The sequence below is a fragment of the Nansenia antarctica genome, assembly GCF_963989245.1.
Source record: "Nansenia antarctica genome assembly, chromosome: 8".
Lineage (NCBI taxonomy): Eukaryota > Metazoa > Chordata > Actinopteri > Argentiniformes > Microstomatidae > Nansenia > Nansenia antarctica.
This window is the reverse complement of record NC_137678.1, coordinates 32635150-32657341: the sequence shown is the minus strand read 5'-3', so window position 1 is coordinate 32657341 and position 22192 is coordinate 32635150. Positions and strand designations below refer to the sequence as shown.

General features: G+C 45.6%; 1 pseudogene across 1 annotated transcript; it reads right to left on the bottom strand.

Annotated features, from left to right (window-relative positions):
- Window positions 1-403: 403 nt before the first annotated feature.
- Window positions 404-9212, bottom strand: LOC308164133 (phosphatidylinositol transfer protein alpha isoform-like; annotated as a pseudogene). The gene is made up of 10 exons: window positions 9144-9212; window positions 8742-8887; window positions 7601-7730; window positions 5803-5886; window positions 5260-5337; window positions 4477-4585; window positions 3647-3769; window positions 2077-2100; window positions 743-857; window positions 404-615 (listed from the first exon to the last, which is right to left on the bottom strand). The product of its transcript is annotated as a phosphatidylinositol transfer protein alpha isoform-like (transcript).
- Between the last annotated feature and the right edge of the window lie 12980 nt (window positions 9213-22192).

Sequence of the window (22192 nt, the reverse complement as noted above, 5' to 3'; positions counted from 1 at the left end):
ACCGTCAGTTCTACGATGAAGACACGCCGGCAGGACTTGGACCAGAGGACTAGGTCTGGGCGCAGGTTGGTCGCTGCAATTTCGGGTGGGAAGGTGAGCCTCTGGCTGAGGTCTACCCGCATTTCCCAATCCCGGGCTGCGTTCAGTAATAATAATAATCCCCTGAAATGGACATGGAGTGTCTGACATTAGCTGATGTGTTTCAGCATGGGTGCACGATTTGAAGAGGCCACCAGAACACCCTCCCCTAGAACACCCCTACTGGCCAGTAACAACATGTTTGTATGCAAACTAAGTGTCTTAGTAAAAGAGCTTTTCAGGACCAAAAACACTGTTCGAAAATGAGACATCTCATTCCCTGAGCACTACTGATTAAACATTGCATTGCATCATCGGGAAGCTTTTAGACAGCTGCTTTTTGTTTTTTTTTCTTACCGACTGGATTGGTGGCGATGAGAGTGCCTTTGTGCCAGGTCTTGGTGCGTTTCTTTCCCAGAATGCTCATGTCCATGCGGAGCTCGTCGTCTTTCAGGTTGGGGTTAGGCTGCGTGGGGGTGTTGGTGGGAGCCTGGGACACAAACACCGCTGGCATGGGCAACGGCGGGTGGACGCCACCTAGAGAGGAACGACAAACCCCCCCATTGCCGTGTGTTTAACAGTGTCCTTACTCATGGCGATTCTGGGGGGGGTGGGGGGGTACTGTAGTATGGGGTTGTATGTGTATGGGTGAAAATGCTCTTACCTGGCTGGACTGGTTGCGTTTCGGGTCTGGTAGTGTTAACAAGTTTGTTGACGGTCTGAGACAACTTTTGCATATGATGGGAGGTCCTTTGGAGAGCAGCCGACGCGTCCTTGAACTGTGAAAACAGCACGAGCACACACACACACACACACACAGATGATGATGCATTATGTATTCAAGCACCACTGGGTGCATCAAATATTTTTATTTTTTTTAAGTTAACAAAGACAATCAGAGAAGGCGAAGTATAAATATATTGAATTTAATATTGAAATAAATGTCCTAGAAAGCGAAATAACACATTGCTGCTCATTCCAGTAAAAAGGAAATGTCGCTCAATCCAACTGCAGAAGAATGACAGAAAATGACTCAAGTCCCCAGTGAATAAATACAGTACATCAGTACATCAGTAGCAGAGTGGCCCTCTGGAGCACCAGGGGGATTCGATCTGAGGGTTGCGGGGGCACATGATAATGTTTCTTTCTCTGACCTCTGTTCAAATAGAGACCATAAATACATTATTATTACACATCTTTCAGTACCCCAAAATATCCTCCTAAACCCAAAGCCATACGCAACACTGGAGCTTTAGCTTCAACACCAGAGCTGGGATTTCATCAGAGAAGCAGGACGGGGGCCACAGCTACTTTCACAACTCCCATGACTAGATTCTAAGCAGGTCTGTCCAGTGAGAGACACACACACAGAGGACCAGAACAGAAACAAGTGTGCGCGATGATAACAATACCAATGCATTTGAAAAGACAAGAGAAGAGGAAGCCAGACAGAAAATTGATACAAAGATGATTAAAAAAACACCTTCATCTCGGACCATCGCTGATAATAGAAAAAAATAAACGACTGTAAACAACACCAAAAACCAGCCGAAACAAAATAATTCCCCTTTTTAAAAAAAGAAATAACAGCGTAAACTGGCAAGTGACATGTCGTTAGCCTCATAGCATAATTGCCTAAGCCATGCTTGACTTCACTGGTCAGCCATCATTGTATGTACTGTCAAAAATTTCCAAATGTCAAAGAGATGACTTGGGCAGTTAGTGATTTTGGAATGTAACAACAAGCATTCTGATAGGCTGATGGCATCATAGGCAATAATGCACAGTGAATCAGCAGTGTTAGGAGAGTAGAGTTAGGCAGATATCTTAATTTGGCCAACATATGACTTAGGCAAGTATGCTATGAGGCTAATGATGTGATAGTCAGTGGTGGTATGGTTTGCCATGGGCCAGAGAGGACAGGAGGACGAGCGAAAGAGAACCACTGAATCCCCCGAATCAAGGCCTGGCGCTTCGACCCCGAGGCCACCTGTGGACCTGTGGCTCCCAGAGGCGCTGGTGCTGTAGGGGACAGGGAGATATGACACAACAGCTCAGTCACATCTACTTTGACATTGTCATCTTGCCCTCTGATCGATGGACGCCCTCTACTGGAGGTGCCCAGGGGAGGTGAGGGAGGTGAAAGGAGGTGAGGGGAGGTGAAAGGAGGTGAGGCGAGGTGAGGGGAGGTGAGGAGAGGAGAGGTGATGGGAGGGGAGGAGAGGAGAGGTGAGGGGAGGTGAGGAGAGGTGAGGAGAGGTAATGGTGGTGGCAGAGCGGTGGAAGCAGAGCAGGGGAGGCTGGTGGAGGTAGAAATCGGAGGACGGGCTGTGAGAGAAAATTATTATATGCAATAAGACATTTTTCTACATTTAAGGTTCAAACTTCACAACAGTAAATTGAATGTCTAGAGCAAGCTATAGAAACTGATTTCCTGTTGTAAGCACACAATGAAACCTGTTTTCTCTGCCTCCTGTGCCATACATTTGAATATATGCAATTACCCTTTTGTCTGTCTTTGACCCTAGAAAGTCAGAACAATGCTGAGTCACACCAGAGTGATTGCCCAGCATTGTTCACTCTATGGTCACCACTCCTCACTTTTGTTATACTGTAAGGAAGGGAGGGTCAGATTCCCCCCTAACCTTCATCCCCATCATCTTCCTCAATGTACAGATCCACACCCCTTGTAAATGATTGGTTTAGACCTCACCTAAGGGCGGACTTGTTTATGAGGGGAACTGAGAGCATACTGACATGTAATGAATGATCTTCACTTTGTGAGAAACTTTGACTGATCAGATGCGTCTGATGAACCTGTAAACTTTCTCCTTCTATAGAGGAAAATATTAAATATATTTTTCTTATACATCTTGAAACGAAACAGGCTGCCTTTATTGAATTTGCTCCAACAGGGCTCATTGTAATGAATGGAATGGAATCAAACCAAACACGTGCGTTCTCATTCCGTTCCATGCAGTGCAACAAGCCTGTCCTCTACCAGCCTCCCCTGAAGCAGAGAGGCTGGCGTTTCAGTAACGCGTCTGAAACAGCAGGGGGAGAGGAGACGACACCGTTACAACACAGAATAGGCAAGACTGATTATAATATTGCAAAACATTTTTTTTTATCCAAACACATATACTGTATGTGATCCCAGCAGGAATCGAACCCTCAACCTTAGGATTGTCAGCAGCATACTCTACTACTAATACTATACATAGTCTCAGCAGCCCACCTTTAGTCCTCGGTAGAGGTGGTCCCTTTCACATCACCTTTCTCCCTCATCTGAAAGACACACACACACACAGCACGCGGACAAACACGGACACACGCACACATACACATGTCAGTGGGAGGAAGGTTTTGTTCTGTTTTTTTTGGTTCATTGTAAAGCTTACAGAGACATTGTGAAAATTCCCGTCAAATAAAGTTCGAGATTTTAGGAGATTTTAGGAGGCAGGAAGTTATTTAGCCAGCTTTTACTCGGCTTTACTTGACAGAACAGTCATTCAGCTCGGTAATGACGAGACACTGTTGTATCCTGAAATGTCGAAGTGGACAATACCTCATCCAGCTCTTTCTGGGTCTCCGCTTCCATCTGTCTGATGTCGTCCATGGACAGCTTGATCCACCTATCCAGCGAACAGAACAACTGTCTGTGGAAGTTTGTGAACAGCCGCTTCTCTTGCTGAGAGGGAGAAACAACGTGGGATGAAATGTCATCAAATCAACATTTGTTTTTCATGTGCACAGGATACAACTGTAAACGTACGCTGAAAACGCTTCGTACGAGCTACCTCTCAATAGTGCAGTGAACTATAAGGCGAGGAATACAATAAAAATAGAATAATAACAATAGAATACACAATATACTAAGTAATAGTAAGTCAAACAATAAGTGAATAGGTAAATACTAGAGAAAGCATATTCACAGTACAGTACTGTACAGTTATGTCATCAATTATTTTCATTCTGAAAAATGACCTTGCCGACTTGGTCCACCTTTCACCAGCCACTCGCGAGCTTAGAATTATAAGGTTCTATCTCCGTTTAGGGCAGTTCAGAGATATTGAGCGTCAAAGTTTTTACATTCCATTATGTTTTGTGAGATGGAACCTTTGTATTTGATGAATTACTAACTCAAAAATTTCAACATTTTAAAAATAACACCACACAGGCATTAATAAACACCTAATGCGTCAGATTATGTAAAAAACTCAATTTTGACCAAAAATGGAGATAGAACCTTATAATTCTAACGTATAAGTCACATTTTGGCAGAGTCGGGCCCAGAGTTTCTACCTAAGTACCCAGGGCGTGACTCTGGATTCGTCATTATAATCTAAGGCCCTGAGTTTTTCCTCATTGAAATGAAGAATCGTCTCTATATTGTACCTTCTGAATGAACCTCTCGACGTTGGTCTGGAGTCCAAACTTTTTAAACTTGACTGACTAATTTATAGGCACACATGTGGGGGCAGCTCGTGTTGCTGGGAAGTTCTTTCTACAAAACAAAAGGATTACAACGTCAGCATGGAGCAACTCTAATCACTCAAGTTATGATCGCTTCATATTATATTCAATAAGATTAGGATATCCATCATTTCATGTTATGAGAAGGCATTATGAGAAGGCACCAACAGAATGACATACAGTACCAGTCAAACGTTTGGACACACTTTCCCATTCAATTGAATGGGGAAGTGTGTCCAAACCTTTGACCGGTACTGTAGTCTTTTAGTCTTTTTAACACCAGGGACAGCAACGGAAACAAGTCACAGACTTTATCACTCTATCCCTGACAATTACAAGCAGGATCATTGCTTGGCCTATGTATTTGTATTTCTGTCAATAAATCAAATTAAAATTAAAAAAAGTCAACACACACAAATTAGCTGGGGCTTATTCAGCAGGGTGGAACGTTTACCAAACAGCTCATTGTAATGCTTGAAACAGAACGAGGACCAAACCCACATGGTATCAAACCCACATGGTATCAAACCCACATGGTACCAAACCCACATGGTATCAAACCCACATGGTACCAAACCCACATGGTACCAAACGTACGGGATACCAATCGTTCATTCCGTTCTGTGCATTTACAATGAGCCCGTCCTCCGATTTCTGCCTCCGCCAGCCTCCCCTGATACACCTCTATGCCTCTGGGCCACGTACCTGCCAGTCAGGGCCAAGTGGACCCCTGCCCGTCTTCTCTGACTCGAATATGGCGGGATCCTCCTCTGGCTTGTAGTCCTGTTGAGATCACAGCAGGAGGTCAGAGGTGACTCACAGCTCACTGATTGGCTCCCAGTCGGGGGCAGTCTATTGTTACTGTTACCCGGTAGGACGTTTGGGTAACAGAATATGAACAAAGCTACTGGGTGTGCAGTGTGTGTAAGTGTCTGTGTTGTGCCGGAAACAAATACCTGGACACCAGCGGAGGCTGGTGGAGGTAGAAAACGGAGGACAGGGTCATCGTAATGCACCGGATGGAATGAGGAATGGTATCCAACATGGTATCAAACACACGTCTGATACCGTTCATCATTCCAATCCATGCATTATAATGAGCCGGTCCTCCGATATCTACCTCCACCAGCCTCCCCTGCATTCCAAGTAGCTCCCTTAGGACTAAACTCCTGGTTTAAAGGACTACAGTTGGGGACTCCTGGTGTAAAGCTTAGAGCTTGTTAGTGACAGAAGAAGAACAGCTCTCACCTTGCCATCCACCTGGCTTCTGTCAGCGATGTCGATATAAACAGCTTGAACGTTCTTCAGAGTTTCTGCATCCAGTTCATGCACCTACGCAGAGAAAGACACACACACGGCATGTTGTTATGAAGAATACCCCCCCCTGAAAGGTCCGGTATGGAATATTCAAGATTACTTTAAAAGCGTCCTAATGGTTATCATGTTGAATCAGTAGCGATCGCGGGGACGAGATCCATTGAAAGACATACCCCTGCCTTTCTGTCTTGGGCGGCTGCCTCTTCGAATCGTACGCGCATGCAGAAACATAACAGCTAAAGTCTGACACTGCAAGTCCATTTCAGGGATTCATATTCTGAAAACCCATCTGTTCACCAAGGCCTTTAGCCCCTAGTCAATGTTTGCTTTGTTGGTTTTCTGTTTTGTCTGTCTGACCATCTTAGAATTGTAAAGCGTCCTTGGGTTGTTTGAAAAGCGCTAGAGAAATTAAAGTTATTATTATTATTATTATTATATTTATATTATTATTATTATTATTATTATTAGGGTGGATGTTGCTGTTTGGAACTTGAATTGAAGTGAATTTCGCTGTGGTGGGCAGAGGTGGAAGGTTTCCGACAAATTTACGCCGTGCTCCTTTGAATGGAAAGCTGGTGTGTCCTAACCCTAACCCTAACTCTAACACAACAAGAAGCTTCTGAGAACAGAGAATGATGCGAGAAGGTACGTGTCCCCTATGCTTTCCTAAAATGGAGGACAGAAGAGGCTGGTGGAGGTAGAAATCGGAGGAGAGGCTCATTGTAAACGCATGTGACGAAATTATGAAAGGTATCAAAAACACCTTTGGTTTGACACCGGTCAATCGGTCAACCGCTCATTCTATTCTATGCATTCAAATGAGCCTGTCCTCCGATTTCTACCTCCACCAGCCTCCACTGATCTATGAGTATGTCCCATTGACATCATACCAAGCGAAACGGCGGGGATCCTGATGAAGGGGAAGCAGGAAGAGTTTAGGAGACGAGGACTTGTGATATACAGTACATAGCTTTATGCTAACTGAGTTAGCGCTACTCATGGGAGTGAGTCTGTATTCTCTCTTGTTACGTTAGCATGGAGCTAGCTTCACTCTTACTCCCCTAAAAATCAGTCTAGAGCAGGGGAGGCTGGTGGCGGTAGAAATCAGAGGACAGCCTCATCGTAATGCGTGGAACGGAATAAGGAACGGTATCAAACATGAGGAATCAATCCTCATTCCATTCCGTGCGTTACAAAGAGCCCCGTCCTCCAACTTCTACCTCCGCCAGCCTCCCCTGGTGTGTCCTGACCCTGACCCTGAGACGGGAAAAACAAATCGTGACGTTATAATTATAAGATTTTTTGTAAAAATTGAGTTTTTTTACATAATCTGATCCATTAGGTGTTTATTAATGCCTGTGTGGTGTTATCTTTAACATTTTGATTTTTCTTTTGTTAGTAATTCATAAAATACAACGGTTCCATTCCATCTCACAAAACATAATGGAATGTAAAAACGTTGACGCTCAATATCTCTGAACTACCATAAACGGAGATAGAACCTTATCATTCTAAGCTCACGAAATATTTCCTGTTTTCATTAGAAAACCACTGGTCACTGGTCCAACCATCATCATCATCAGGATTCAGGAACTGTGAGTTCGCCAGACTTGTGCCAAATCACTGTCGACCTTAAACCTAACCCTAGCTGATATTCAGGTATTGTGACACAAAGCAAGAATCCAGTCTGGTGACATCATCAGGCTGCTGACATCATCAGGTGACTCACGTTCTCCTGCTCCCCCATGTCGGGCTTGTGCCACGTCTCTATGGTAATCTGGAAGCTCTCCTTCATGTAGTCGTTCTGGAGGAGGAGGAGCAGCAAGAAACAAGATGAAGAAATCATGTGAAAGGGCACACTAGCATTAACACACATGCATGCGCGCACACACACACACACGCACACACACACACACAGACAACACACACACACGCACACACACACACACACACACACGAACACATGCATGCACGCACACGCATACACATACACACACACACACACACGAACACATGCATGCATGCACACGCACGTACACACACACACACACACACATTATTGTGAGGGTGATAACAATCAAGACGTCATTTGGCTCAATGCCAAAAATGTCAATGTAAGAGATAAATCAGCTTTGGGCTACAACAGCCTGGAAAACACACATGACACACACACACACACACACTCACACTCACACTCACCCACACGCACACACACACACACACACACACACACACACACACACAGACACACACAGACAGTGGTGACCACCAGCCTTATGATCAGGATCAGGATTGAAGACAGGACTTACTGTGATCACACGAGACACACACAGATCTTAGGAATTAGTGTTAGACAAGAAGTCAAACCGGCCAGACTGCATAGTAGTGCAATACAGGTGAGCGCAGCAGAGCAGGTAATACACACAATACACGCTGAAAATATAGTTGTCTGTCGTCACGGAAAGAGGAGAGAGGAGTGTGCTGTTAGCGTTTTTTTTTATTTATTTTTTACCTACAGTGGAGAGAGAGAGAGAGAGAGAGAGAGAGAGAGAGAGAGAGAGAGAGAGAGAGAGAGAGAGAGAGAGAGAGAGAGAGAGAGAGAGAGAGAGAGAGAGAGAGAGAGAGAGAGAGAGAGAGAGAGAGAGAGAGAGAGAGAGAGAGAGAGAGAGAGAGAGAGAGAGAGAGAGAGAGAGAGAGAGAGAGAGAGAGAGAGAGAGAGAGAGGAGAGAGAGACAGAGACAGAGGCAGAGGCAGAGAGGGAGGGGGACAGAAACAGAGAGAGAGAGAGACAGAGGCAACAGAGACAGAGGGAGAGAGATAAAGAGAGACAGAAAGAGAGATACAGAGACAGAGAGACATTTCCATCTTACCTCTCCATGTGGTAGATCTTATGGGTGTACTGGCCCTTCTCTCCCTCCTTCTCGTAGGGTTCGTTGACGAGCACCTCCACCCCTTCTCCACCTCCCGTCTCATTCTTACTGGTTTCAGCCACGGAGAACAGCTGCCCTACTTGGTACTGGGGGACAGGGGACAGGGGACAGAGCATTCAGCAGGCCTCTTCAGAGAGGGGTGACATTTTCAGGCCACTGCTGATGAAACACACACGCACGCACGGTTTGTCTTTTCTTTGTTGTCCAAAAAGAACAAGGTCTGCTGAAAACCCTGGGGGGTATTCCATCAACGTCACTAAAGGGAAATCCAGGCTTATTTTGATAAGTCTCGCAAGAGTTGTAAAAATAAGTGTTTTTTTTTTTCTAAATAAGTCTGGATACTCTTTCCTTTAGCGACGTTGATGGAACACCCCCCTGTTCTCTGCAGAGACACAACACTGGGACGGCCATGTCAACATGAGGTCAGAGGTGACGAGCATGAGCACAGGCGGTCTGGAATGTGGCGCCACATGTTCGACCGGTGTCTCGTCTGTCGCCTCCACGCTGCAACGTGCCGTTGTCGACCGCCCACGGCGAGCCAGCCCGGTAGAGATCAGACGATGGGATCATTGTAACCCACACTCTGGGACATGAAAAAGTTCTGTAGCTGTACATTTATGGGACATGATCAGGGGTGCACATAACTGGTGCGCCAGTGCGCATGCGTCGCCAAAATGCATGCTGCGCGGCAGATCAGCCGCATGAGGGCGCTTTTGCGCACCAAAAAAAAAAGAAAAGTTGATCACAAAAAAAACATCCTCTACCATGGTTGAAATTGAGGACAGTGATAATTTACAGCGGTCAAGAGAGCAGTGATGATGACGATTAAGCTTGTAGCATAAATAAATGCTTAGGCTGTAACTTTTTGTTGAAAAGTTGATTTCAGTGTTTACAGAACAGAGCAGTGCTTAAAGAGATGTCAGTTGATTTCATTGTGTTTAAAGGAGTCTGACAGACGTTCATGCTTAAAGAGCAGTCATTTGATTTTGCATTTGTTTATTTTGTTTTGCACACAATCATTTGTTCGTTCATCTTTATTTATGAATAAATGTCGTTTTGCTAATAAGTTATCCATGTATCCCTTTTTCATCCATCCTGTGGGACGGGTCGTGACTCGCGAGCTCGGGGAGCACCAAGCAGCATCCCTAGGTGCTCCTCTGAGCACTGGCCCCAAAAAGTTATGTGCACCCCTGGACATGATACTACTACACAATGATGACTGTCTGAATTCCTGCAAAGAAGTGTCTTGCCTATGATTGCATTGGGAGGGGCCAGGCATACATCTCCTGGCCTGTCACCGTCACAAACCGAGCACAATCATGACAAAAGAGGGAGACGCACACAACCACGTAAACTATTAAAGTGTTTATTAACCAAAATGAATAACATAAAGAAAGATATAGAGTGGGTGTAATCAGTAAAGTCAGTAGTGTAGGTGAGAGTGGAGGAGTGTGTAGGTGTAATGTTGTATGGTGCAATAACCAAGGACAAACAACAAACAAAAAACAAAGGTGTCTCAGGGCGGAGAGCAACTGGGCTCCGAAAGAGACTTGAAGGACCCAGTCACACAAAGCCAAGGTGCTGCCAATGTGCTAACGACCTCTGCCATGCTCACCTTCAGAACCTGCAAGGATAGCACACACACACATACACACACACACAGGTAACAGGCAGTCAGGGAGAGGGTCGTCACACCATAGAGTACAGGGGAGGCTGGTGAAGATAGACATCGGAGGACTTTTAATATGTATTAATTAAATTATTGTTGACTGCTTTTTTGCATTTACTAAGTAGGTCAGAATTAATTCATTTAGTTAAGAATTAATTATCCTATTTATCATGTCTGTTTAGTGTGTGTATGTCTAGTAAGCTATGTGTATGTCTAGTAAGCTGTGTGTATGAATGTCTACTAGGCTCTATACGTCTGGGTTACACCAGAGTTTCACTTTCATCACTTTTCATTCATCGAGAACCATGATGAGCACGACAGCAGGGGAGGCTGGTGGAGGTAGAAATCGGAGGACGGGCTCATTGTAAAGTCATGTTATCTTCTGTCCCGTCCCCCCCCTCTCCTAGACCCCACTCTGTGGTCAGAGACCTTTGAGGAGAAGGTGAATCAGGAACTGCAGGATTGTGATGACAAGTGGACCTTCCAGACCAACTACAGCCTGACAGAAACACTCCCAGAGGAGGAGGAGAAGAGGGGCTGGAAGATCTTCAGACACTTTTCTCACGGACAGTCAGTTGTTTCTTTTTTTACTCTGAATATACAGCACCCTGCCTAAGTAATGGGACAGTGAAGCATTTTCTATTATTTTGCTCTTCACTCCAGAGTTTGGATTTTAAATCAAACAATTAGTATGAGGTTAAAGTTTTATTATTTGGGATTTGTGTAGCTATTGGTTTCACCATTCCCCCAGTGCCCCACTCAGTATGAAGCCTTGGTCGGAACAGCTGATCAGGTGGGACTTGTAGTTGTCCAGCTTGTAGTTGTCCAACTTGTAGTTGCCATGTAGTCTTTTGGAAAGTAGTGCTGCAGGGCCTCTTTGTGGTGAAAGCACGGTACTGCAGCTAGGGGTTTACAATTCTGCTCAATGGAGTCGGCTATGGAACGTTTCTTTCTTTCTTTTAACACTAATTCCTCACTTATCACTGAAACACTCTCTTTTTTTCCCTCTGTCCCTCTCTCTCTCCCTCCCTCCTCTCTCTCTCCCCGCCCCCCCTCAGGTTCAAGTGTGGTTCTTGCTTTCACACCTGGCCATCAACGCGGCGGGTCATGGTGGTGTTCTGGTACCGACTGTTGAACTCTTCTGGGCGGGGCACGGTGCTGATGCGTCCGTTGGGTCAGGCCTGCCGACGTTGCCAGGACGACAAGTTTGAACGCCCAGAGTTCTCCCAGAGCGAGGTGGAGAAGACGCTGCTCAGACTGCTGCTAACGGTCCGGAGGAACTGCTACGGAGAGGAGAGTCTGGGAAAACATAGTGGTCGAGCTCAGACATCTACATTGTATTATATTTAGATATATTAACAGCAGTGTTGTTAGCAAATGTGACAATCAGCTTGCGTGGAAATAACAGCCCATACCTCACGTTAGCCTCCTGCAGATTCTGTTTCAGTGACATATTATCCGACTGTGATTGAGAAAGTTTTTGTTCGATATCAGTTAGACGGCGTTCCGTCTCGTTAGCGGCTGTTTCCAGGTCCTTTACCTTGGTCGTATTGGAAATCATATCCTTGCGGAGTGAATCCAGACATTCTTTAATTGGTTTAAGTTTCAGATCAAATGCGGAGTCAAGCTCTTCACGTATGACTTCTCTCATAATTGATGCATTGTATTATATTTAGATATATTAACAACATGTGTCACATGGAATATGTCCACCCTGTTATGGACATAGACATAATTGTTTCATTGTGTTTTCAGTGCATGATTGCTATTAAAATACCTTTTTTATAGGAATTGTATGTCCCTCACTCTAATCACTTTTTTTTTTTTTTTACAATGAAATTATTTTTAACAGCATATATTGAGAAAAACAAGTGCACATTATGAGAAAGGGACATATTCTTCTACTTTCTTTCTTAATTAATGTATTATTATATAAAATATTATTATAAAATATTATTTTATTAATTTATATTATTAAAGTAACAATTTTCTTTTTCTTAATTGAGATGTTATTGTGCATTGGAAAAATGTAAAGATTTACATAGATTTCAATATAAATACATCTCTTTTCCTATCTGGATCTACTACCTTCGGCCATTTAATGTTTGTTAATTAATGTTTGAAAGAGTAGACTTTTCCCCAATTATTTGTCATTGCCTGTACAGTGTGTTGTGACCTTTGGGTATAATGTAATATACGTACAAATAAGCGTGATCCTATTCAGTGAGTGATTATATTTGAGACAGTGAGTGACTGACAACGAACAACAAAATGGCGACACCAAACATGGGAACAGTAGAACGTAGGCAACAACGGCTGTTCCTCCATTCAGCCAACACTGTATATTTCTCTAACGCTCAGCAGCTCGCCCTGCCCTCAACCTCCCACTGTTTTTGGCCCAAGCATGCTCTGAAAACAGGTGCTACTTTGGCTGCGTTTCAAATTGGCTCCTAGCCCCTCTACCCCTGCCCATCTAAAATGATTGAATAAGTACAAGCAATATGGTAATTGCACCACCGCCTTCTTTGGTCTGGTGTAATTTACAGCCGTGTTGCTGAGCTTATACCTGTCCCAATCCCTCTAGCAAGCTCTCAATTCTACTCCTCCTCATCCCTCTTCACATTATCTTAGAAGGGTCATACTTAAAGCCACCACAAGGGGGCGGCCGAGTCTTACTTACTTAACAAAGACACGCTGGAGAACGGCCTTTGTGTTCTCAGGTCAACCTGAGAGCTGACAGAAAAACCGAGAGGTGTTGATTATCGACAGTCCGCTTTTAGATCGCCGCGCGTGGCATCTGTCTCAGCGAGGGGCACGTAGGGCTACATGGGGCAGGGAGGGACAAACTACTCGGGTTACACACAGCCAGGGTGGCAACAACATCCTCAGTGTCCGTCTGAATAAGGTCTCGTCCGTGTAACCGAAGGAACGCGTCCGGCGGCTGAGTGAGAGTGACGTGACAAATTGGTTTCGCCCTCCTTTCATTGTGGCCGTGCCCCCTTCCTCACTCTCACCCCACCCGGCACCCGTAGCTCTCTGCTGCCAATCCACTGAGACGTGTGTGTGTGGGTGTGTGTGTGTGGGTGGGTGTGGGTGTGTGGGGAGGGGGGGGTGGGTGTGTGGGGGGGGTGTGTGTGTGGGTGTGTGTGTGTTTGTGTGTGTATGTGTGTATGTGTGTGTGTGTGTGTGTCTTAAGGCAGTCTGACAGGCCTGGCTGATTGATGAACACCCCAGGGCCAGTCTGAGCTGCCTTACTATCGATCAGACGGGCAGAGGCAGTTACTGTGTGTGTGTGTGTGTGGGGGGGGGGGGGCGGGCAGAGGCAGTTACTGTGTGTGTGTGTGTGTGGGTGGGGGGGGGGGGGGGGGGCGGGCAGAGGCAGTTACTGTGTGTGTGTGGGGGGGGGGGGGGCAGTTACTGTGTGTGGGGCCGGTGGCCTAGGTCCCAAAACCTTCAAATGGTGTCCTTTCCACACCTATTTATTTTTTAACCTTTATTTTTAGCAGGGAGTCCCATTGAGACCAAGGTTGTTGTTTATTTACGAGGGAGCCGTGTGCACACACAGTTTACAACCACACATAATACAAATTGAAAATGACAACATTATTAAACACAATCAAGAAAAACAAATACATCTTTCCACAAAGAGGTCAAAACTGAGACGGTTTCTGCAGGTTGTTCCAGCGTTGAGGTGCACCACGACTAGAAGCAGATTTACACAATTCGGTGGAGACCTGATGAATCTACGTTTAACTACAGTCACATTGCTCATACCTATCACACCTTAACTGCTCCTTCTGAGACATCTACTGCCCCCCAGCACTGCGTCTCCTGAAGACACCCGCTTTTCCCCTCTACTGTGTCCCTAAAAACTTCTATTGCCCCCCTTGTACTGTTTCTCTGTTTCTCACAGTGTCTAAATATAAATAAATTAAATTAAATTAAAACCTACGTTTAGAAGAAGGTGATAGAAGAAGGTTTTTCCTTCTATCAATGGCCCCGGGCCTGAGCTGGATTACTCTTCCTGCTACGACTGGTGGATTGATGATTCACTTGCTTAATATTACAAATGTATTGATTGTAAGTCGCTTTGGAATAAGGTGTCTGCTAAATGCCAAAAATGTAAAAAAATTAAAATGTTTTATCTATCAACTATAATGTCTGGGAGGGTGTAGGAGGGTTTAGGACTCTGTGGCTTTCAACTAAAGAGTATTGGAGCATAGGAGCTGCCTGGCTGTCACCTAGCCCCCCATGGCCAGGTCATTAACTCATAGCAGGAAGTTTGGCCTCTTGGCTCAACATTAAGACAGAACAGAGGCAGCGAGCCAGGACACTTAGTAGAGAATTTGGCTCAGAGAAGGTTCTGGACTACACACACCGCCCCCTTTCAACTGGGCTCATTAAAAGTGTCTCAATTTGTGCATGCACGTTTCACTAGAGGTTATCTAAAATAACCTTCAAAAGGATGGAAAATTAGGAATTAATGGGTAATCTTCTGGTCCGTCTTCTAATCGGTGATTGTGTGCGAAGAATGTTTTTAGCGTCAAGTTAAGAACACACCCGTGAGAACCGAGAGATCAGATTAGGAAGTCCCCCCCACTCAATCAAAACAAAGGAATCTGCGACAATGTGAATGGGTTTTGGTTGAGTGCTTGTGTGGGCTGCATCTCGGGGGGGGACGAGGCGGCGTACAGGGATGAGGTAGAGCAGCTGAGCAAGCTGTGCAAGGTTAACAACCTGCTGCTAAACCAGTCAAAGACCCAGGAAATCATCGTGGACTTCAGGAGGAAAAAATCTGAGGTCCAGCCCCTGCTCGTCGACGGAGGGAGCGTGGAGAGAGTCTCAACCCTCCGATTCCTGGGGGTGCACATACAGGATGACCTGTCCTGGAAGAACAACACAGCAGCCATCATCAAGAAGGCACAACAGCGGCTCTTCTTCCTGAGAGTCCTCAGGAAAGACCACATCGGACAGGAGATGCTGGTGGCCTTCTACCGCTGCGCAGTGGAGAGCATCCTCACCTACTGCATCTGCATCTGGTTCTCCAGCTGCACAGCCGCAGAGAGGAATGCGCTACAGAGAGTTGTGAGATCGGCCCAGAAGATCACCGGCGCCCCCCTCCCCTCTCTGGAAGAGCTGTACAACACACGCTGCCTCAGAAAGGCCTCCAAGATCTCCAGAGACCCATCCCACCCTGGGTACGAACACTTTGCTCGGCTGCCCTCGAACAGGCGGTTCAGGACCATGTTCGCAAGGACAAACAGACTGAAGCTCAGCTTCTACCCCAGGGCCATTCAGGCCCTGAACACAGCAAAGACATAGGTTCTGGCCCTGGACAGTCTGGACGGATTGATGGCAGCTGCTGGATTGAAATCAGGTGTAGTGCTGAGACACAAATGTGTACATTTCAAGCCTGCAAACTGCGACACTTTAAATGAATGTGCAATAACACTATGTGCAATATGACAACCCTAGGGTACATAAGGTTCAGAGAATAGGAAATGTTAGAATAGGTATAGCATAGCATAGAGTACAGCACAGTGTTTTATTTGTATAGTATAGTATAGTGGATAGTGTACATAGCCTTTATTTATGTAAACCAGCTCCTTTCCCTTCTTTTTTTTCTTTCTTTTTTTTCCTAGCACCAGGGGAGCCCCCCCTCCCAAATTTCGTTGTTTGGTACCTGTACTATATCAATGACAATAAAGACCATTCATTCATTCATTCATTCATTCATAGACAGAAGTCATTATCTTCACCCCAATATTTCAATAACGGAGTGCTTTTGACTCCTTGTGTGGCAGAACTTTTTTGCCATTTTGCCATTTTGCAGACGCTTTTAATCCAAAGCGACTTACAATTACGAATTACAGGGACATTCCCCCTGGAGTAACTGAGGGCTAAGTGCCTTACTCAAGGGCACACTAGTAGTGGTGTGGTTTCAGGCGGGATTTGAACTCACAACCTTCCGATCACAAGTCCAACTCACTATCCACTAGACCACGGCGCACTACCCCAAAGAACCACACATTTCCTTTATGGCCAGGAGTGGCGTTTTTTCAGGAGACACACTGTACCTTGTGTACACAAATCATTTAAATCAAGTTCTTTTCATGTGAGAATTGGCGTCGTTAAAAGTGAACTGGTCGAATCTGAATCTGAATGCCTTGGGCTTTCCACCCGGCCATCTTGTGTCACAATAGGACAAAGGGGTTGTAAATATCCAAGTCTATGCTAATTGTCCCCTTGTCTCTTGTTATTGTCTAGCCACTACCACTCCTTGCTAGCCAGTTTCACTGTTTTCACTTGACGTGTTACTAGGAGGAAGGAGACGGTTTCAAGAGCGTCCATCTTGAGATTCGTAGGTCAGCCTGTTAAAGCTTACTGGATAATCTGGAGATTAGTCCCCCCCCACTGAGAATTCTTATAGTATGAGCAAGGATATTCTACTACATGTCGATACCGAGGGGTTGAGGGAGGGAGAGAAAGAAACATGTCCTCTCTGTGGTGACCTTCACATTGACAGGAGCACCAGCGCACCAGGGGGCACTGGGGAGGAGACGCCACTCTGCTGGGAGCACTGCATGGCCGAGCGTGCTCTACACACACACACACACACACACACACACACACACACACACACACACACACACACACACACACACACACACACACAGGCCATAAGAACACTGCATGGCCTAGCGTGCTCTACACACACACACACACACACACACACACTGCCATAAGTACACTGGATGGCTTAGCGTGTTATACACACACACACACACACACACACACACACACACCGCCGTAAGAACACTGGATGACCAAACAAACACACACTCACACGTCACCACAGAAGAAACACACATTATGGACATTAAAGTCACACACACACACCATGCTTGGGAAAACGGATGGCCTCATGCAAGCACACACACACACATGGCTAGGGACAGTATCAGACAATCACACAATGGCTACACGCACACAAGGAAAGGTCACCTAACACTGTCCCCAACGATAGATTTTAGGGCCTTGATGAAAGCTGCCTGTGACACTGCAGTGACTGGTCCATTCTGTCATTCTCTTTCACCCTGTCAATCAATCTGACCTTTTGAGACGGTTTAAACATATGTTGTGTTCCGTCAGGTCACTAGCGAATAGAACACATCCTCTCTTTCCTTTTCTCGCTTTCTATCACTCTCTCTCTCTCTCTCCTTCTCTCTCTCTCTCCCTCTCTCTCTCTCTCTCTCTCTCTCTCTCTCTCTCTCCCTCTCTCCCTCTCTGTCTCTGTCTCCATGACAACGTGTTAATAGAGACATCTAAGCCAGAGAGTGGAGGTGACTGAAAGGAGAGTCCCACTTTAGCGGGTGCTCTGATGTTTACTGGGTGACCCAGTTGAGAGCTCATACTGTGCTGGAGCAGCAGCCTATCTAGCTAGCCAGCCACACACTATCATAGACATACACACACAAACACACACACACACACACACACACCTACACAGACTCTCTTTCACTAACACAAAGACACAAGCACGCACACATAATGTAGTCTCTCTCTGTCTCTCTGCCTCCCTCCCTCCCTCTCTCTCTCTCTCTGTCTCTCTCTCTCTCTCTCTCACGCACACACATGCACACACACACACACACACACACACACACACACACACACACACACACAGGAACAAGAACTAGGGCATGGGCAAGGGGAAGGAGAAGGTGGCACTGACGATAATGTGTGCCCCCTTTGGGACTGTCCCCCCTGCAACACTGACTGGCTCATTAGTCCTAGTAGTACACTTTGGCGGGACCGGTTGTGTGTGTGCCACATCTAATTCCGTCCCCGCCGCCTCTCCTCGCACTTAGTTCCTCAGAGGCCCCCCCCCCGACACAGCATCGCCAGGGCAACAGGCAGGTAGAGAGTGATGTGGTACCGGAGCCAGCGGTGATGTGTGTCAAGGACATGGAGAGAGTCTGGCCCAGTGAGAGGCAGACACACACAGATATTTTATATACACACACACACACACACACACACACACACACAGAGTTGAGCGAGCTGACCCATATAGAGTGCAAACAGAGTGCGGGCCCCCCTCGTCCAAGGCCTCTCTCAGAGCTCAGAGCTCAGACCCTGCTGGTAATGAGGTAGTGATGATGTGCCGGTGGACGATGACCTTGTCTGTCCCGTGGTTAGTACGATGATGTTTCACCTGACGGGTGAGGTGACGTACTGTTGTTTTGCAGCGCCACCACCCCCCTGTCCCCTGTCCCCTGTCCACTCAAGTCCTTCAATATGCCACAGTGATGTAGAATTGTGTTGTTGATGAAATCTCACAACATTAGATGTTGTTGATGAGGATCGCTATGATTCTTATTGCAATAGTGTGTGTGTGTGTGTGTGTGTGTGTGTGTAGGCCTCTCCATGCTGTGAGTAAAGGCTTTAACCCTGCTTGTGTGTGTATGAGAGGGTTTGTGTGGACCAGTGTGTGTATGAGAGGGTGTGTGTGTGTGTGTGTGTGTGTGTGTGTGGACCAGTGTGTGTATGAGAGGGTTTGTGTGTGTGTGTCTGTGTGTGTGTGTGGACCAGTGTGTGTATGAGAGGGTTTGCGTGTGTGTGTGTGTGTGTGTGTGTGTGTGTGTGTCACTCACCCTGCTGGAGGAGGGGGGTAAAGATGACCTTTACTCTTCTCCCCCCGGGTGTGTGTGAAGAGTGCCTTTGTGTCCACACTTGCATGCTTGTGTGTGAGTGAGTGTGTGTGTGTGTGTGTGTGTGTGTGTGTGTGTGTGTGTGTGTGTGTGTGTGTGTGTGTGTAAATGAAAGTCGGGGCCTGTGGGATATGTAATGCTCTGACTCTCTAGTGACATATTTATCCTCCAATTCAAACACGACTGGATTTCTCGCTGTAAATATGCTTATGAGTTATTCATATGAATCGTATCGTCTGTGTTTGTTTTCGTGGCAGGTGCAAAACAGGGATAAGGACCTGGAGATGGAATACACGCAGTGGAATTTGCATGCTCATTATTTTTAATAGGAATGTTTGTTGATTTTTAGCTAATGAGGATCAAGAAATTGTACTTGACATTATTATCATATTAGAGTTTTTTTTATTTTATACATTAAATGTTTTATACTTCTTCCCTCTTTTTTCACATCTTGGATACAGTAGATGTGTGTGTGTCTCTCTCTCTCTCTCTCTCTCTCTCTCTCTCTCTCTCTCTCTCTCTCTCTCCCCCTCTCTCTCTCTCTCTCTCTCTCTCCTGACCATGTATATCAGTCTGACTAGAACAGTCATCATCCCCTAACACTATTTTTAACAAGCCAGCACCAGAGAAACAATACCAGGAACAGGTGAATCATTTGTCCGTAACCTCTCTATACAGCCCCTCTCCCAACCAGAGCCATGGCTCACACTGTACCTCCACACACACCTGTGTGTCATCCTGTCCCTCCACACACACACCTGTGTGTCATCCTGTCGCTCCACACACACCTGTGTGTCATCCTGTACCTCCACACACACCTGTGACTCAGTAAATCTTCTATGACGTGAACCTAGAGGAAAAACTTCTGTGACAGGGTCGTTAAAGTCTGACATTAGCCTGGACAGGTTGGTCTGGCACGTGCTGTACACATACACACACCCCCCCACCCATCCACACACACACACACACACACAAACAGCTCCCTGCTTTCCTTGATTTAATTGATTCAATGTTAATCTGCAAGAGCAGCGCTAATGATGACGGTCGTCCGACCCACGTCCTGTCCCACACACACACACACACACACACCCACACACACACACACACACCCACACACACACACACACACACGCACACACACACACGCACACGCACACGCACACGCACACGCACACACACACACACTCACACACAGGTCAACGATACACAGTAATAATCAAAGGGATTTAGTTTTTATTAAGGTTGTTCAAATCTGGTTGTTCTTCTCTTTTTTTTCTAGAAACGTGACCCTAACTGACAACATAATGCAGATTCAACCACATCATATTTTCTAATTAATAAAGTGTGTCAGACAATCAGATACACACACACACACACGTCGTCTACCTTTTTCTTCCTCCTTTGAAATTTCCGTCCTGTGACATGGGTACAGCAGAGCCTTGGGAACAGTTGCTATGACGATAGCAACAACAGCCAAGGAGCCAGGGCCGGGGCTGTGTACCAGAGGAGCCGCAGTTGACTGAGGCTTGAGCTGCGTGTGAGGAGTCTGGCGTTCACAATCCCCACGTCTGTTCACGTCTAAAAAGAGACTTTTCGTGACGTTAGAATTATACGGTTCTATCTCCATTTTTGTCAGAATGTACATAATCTGATCCATTAGGTGTTTATTAATGCCTGTGTGGTGTTATTTTTAAAATGTTGACATTGTTTTGGTTAGTAATTAATAAAATACAAAGGTTCCATCTCACAGAACATAATGGAATGTAAAAACTTTGACGCTCAATATCTCTGAACTAAGATAGAACCTTATCATTCTAAGCTCACGTTTTAGTGAACACACAAGTTTAGTTTGTGAAAGTATAGCCGTTCATCAGACCACATTCATATTCATGATGTAATCTTGTCATTAGAAGCAATGCTGCTTTTGCACAGCTGGATATGTTGACATTGATATAGTAGAATCGATAGTAGGATAGTTTTCTCATTCATGACATTGGTATCAATTCTTAACCTTTTTTAAGGTTAGGCCCCAAATGTTGTTTGGGTGATTTGCCCCATTAGTGTGTTTCCTCCATTAGCTACTGTGGTTATTATGGGGTTAACTCCCTCACCTCCACAGCCAATCCTCCAGATCACAGTGGGATTATGGGAGCTGACCCTTGACTCCACTGGGATTGAGTGAGAGAGGCAACCTCGGCAGATTAATAAAAAGAGATCAAAATAACATTAAAAGTTCATAGGTTTACAGATCAACTGTTAGTCTGGCTACAGTCAAACCAGCTAGGAAATAATTCGGTTGTTAAATCGTGACGTGTTTCCGGGTCCAACGTTGGCTGAGGCGCTCTCTTCGAAATGCCTCAGTAATAATAATAATTCATTATATTTATTTAGCGCTTTTCCGAGGCTCAAAGACGCTGACAAATATGGGAAAAACGGGAAAGGGCTGTGCCCCTTGTTGTATGAATAGATCCGAGTCTAAAAAACGATTGAACTGTCATTCTACCGCTGTAGTACACTGGTACTCTGGTGCAGGGAATTTCTGGTTTGGACCCGGAAATTGCTAAACGACACGTTTGACGTCAGACTTAACAACCGAATAGTTAGTCCTCATATTATTGTTTACAGTCCCTCCTCGTTCTCCTACGAGGAAAAGGGTAGAGATTTGGGATCTGATCCTCACCTCAGTTTCATATGGTCTCCATCTCATGTAGTGGTAGGAGAAAAGGTGGGTTAAGGCTAGATACTGGAAACCGAACGGAAACACTAACGTTAACCCTTTCCTACCCAAATAAAGAGACACGTAAACAGCGTTTAACCTTTACACCTACAACCCTGGACTCCATTGTTGGTGGTGTCTCTTTGGGAACCAATCTGTGGGGGCGGAAACTCTGTGAGTGGAATCTCAAGAGACAAGATCAGTATTCACTGTGTGCAGGATCAATCCGTTTTGAGATAAACACTTGTCAAAATGCCTTTGTTATGGGGAGATTTTATCCACCAGTGCCTCT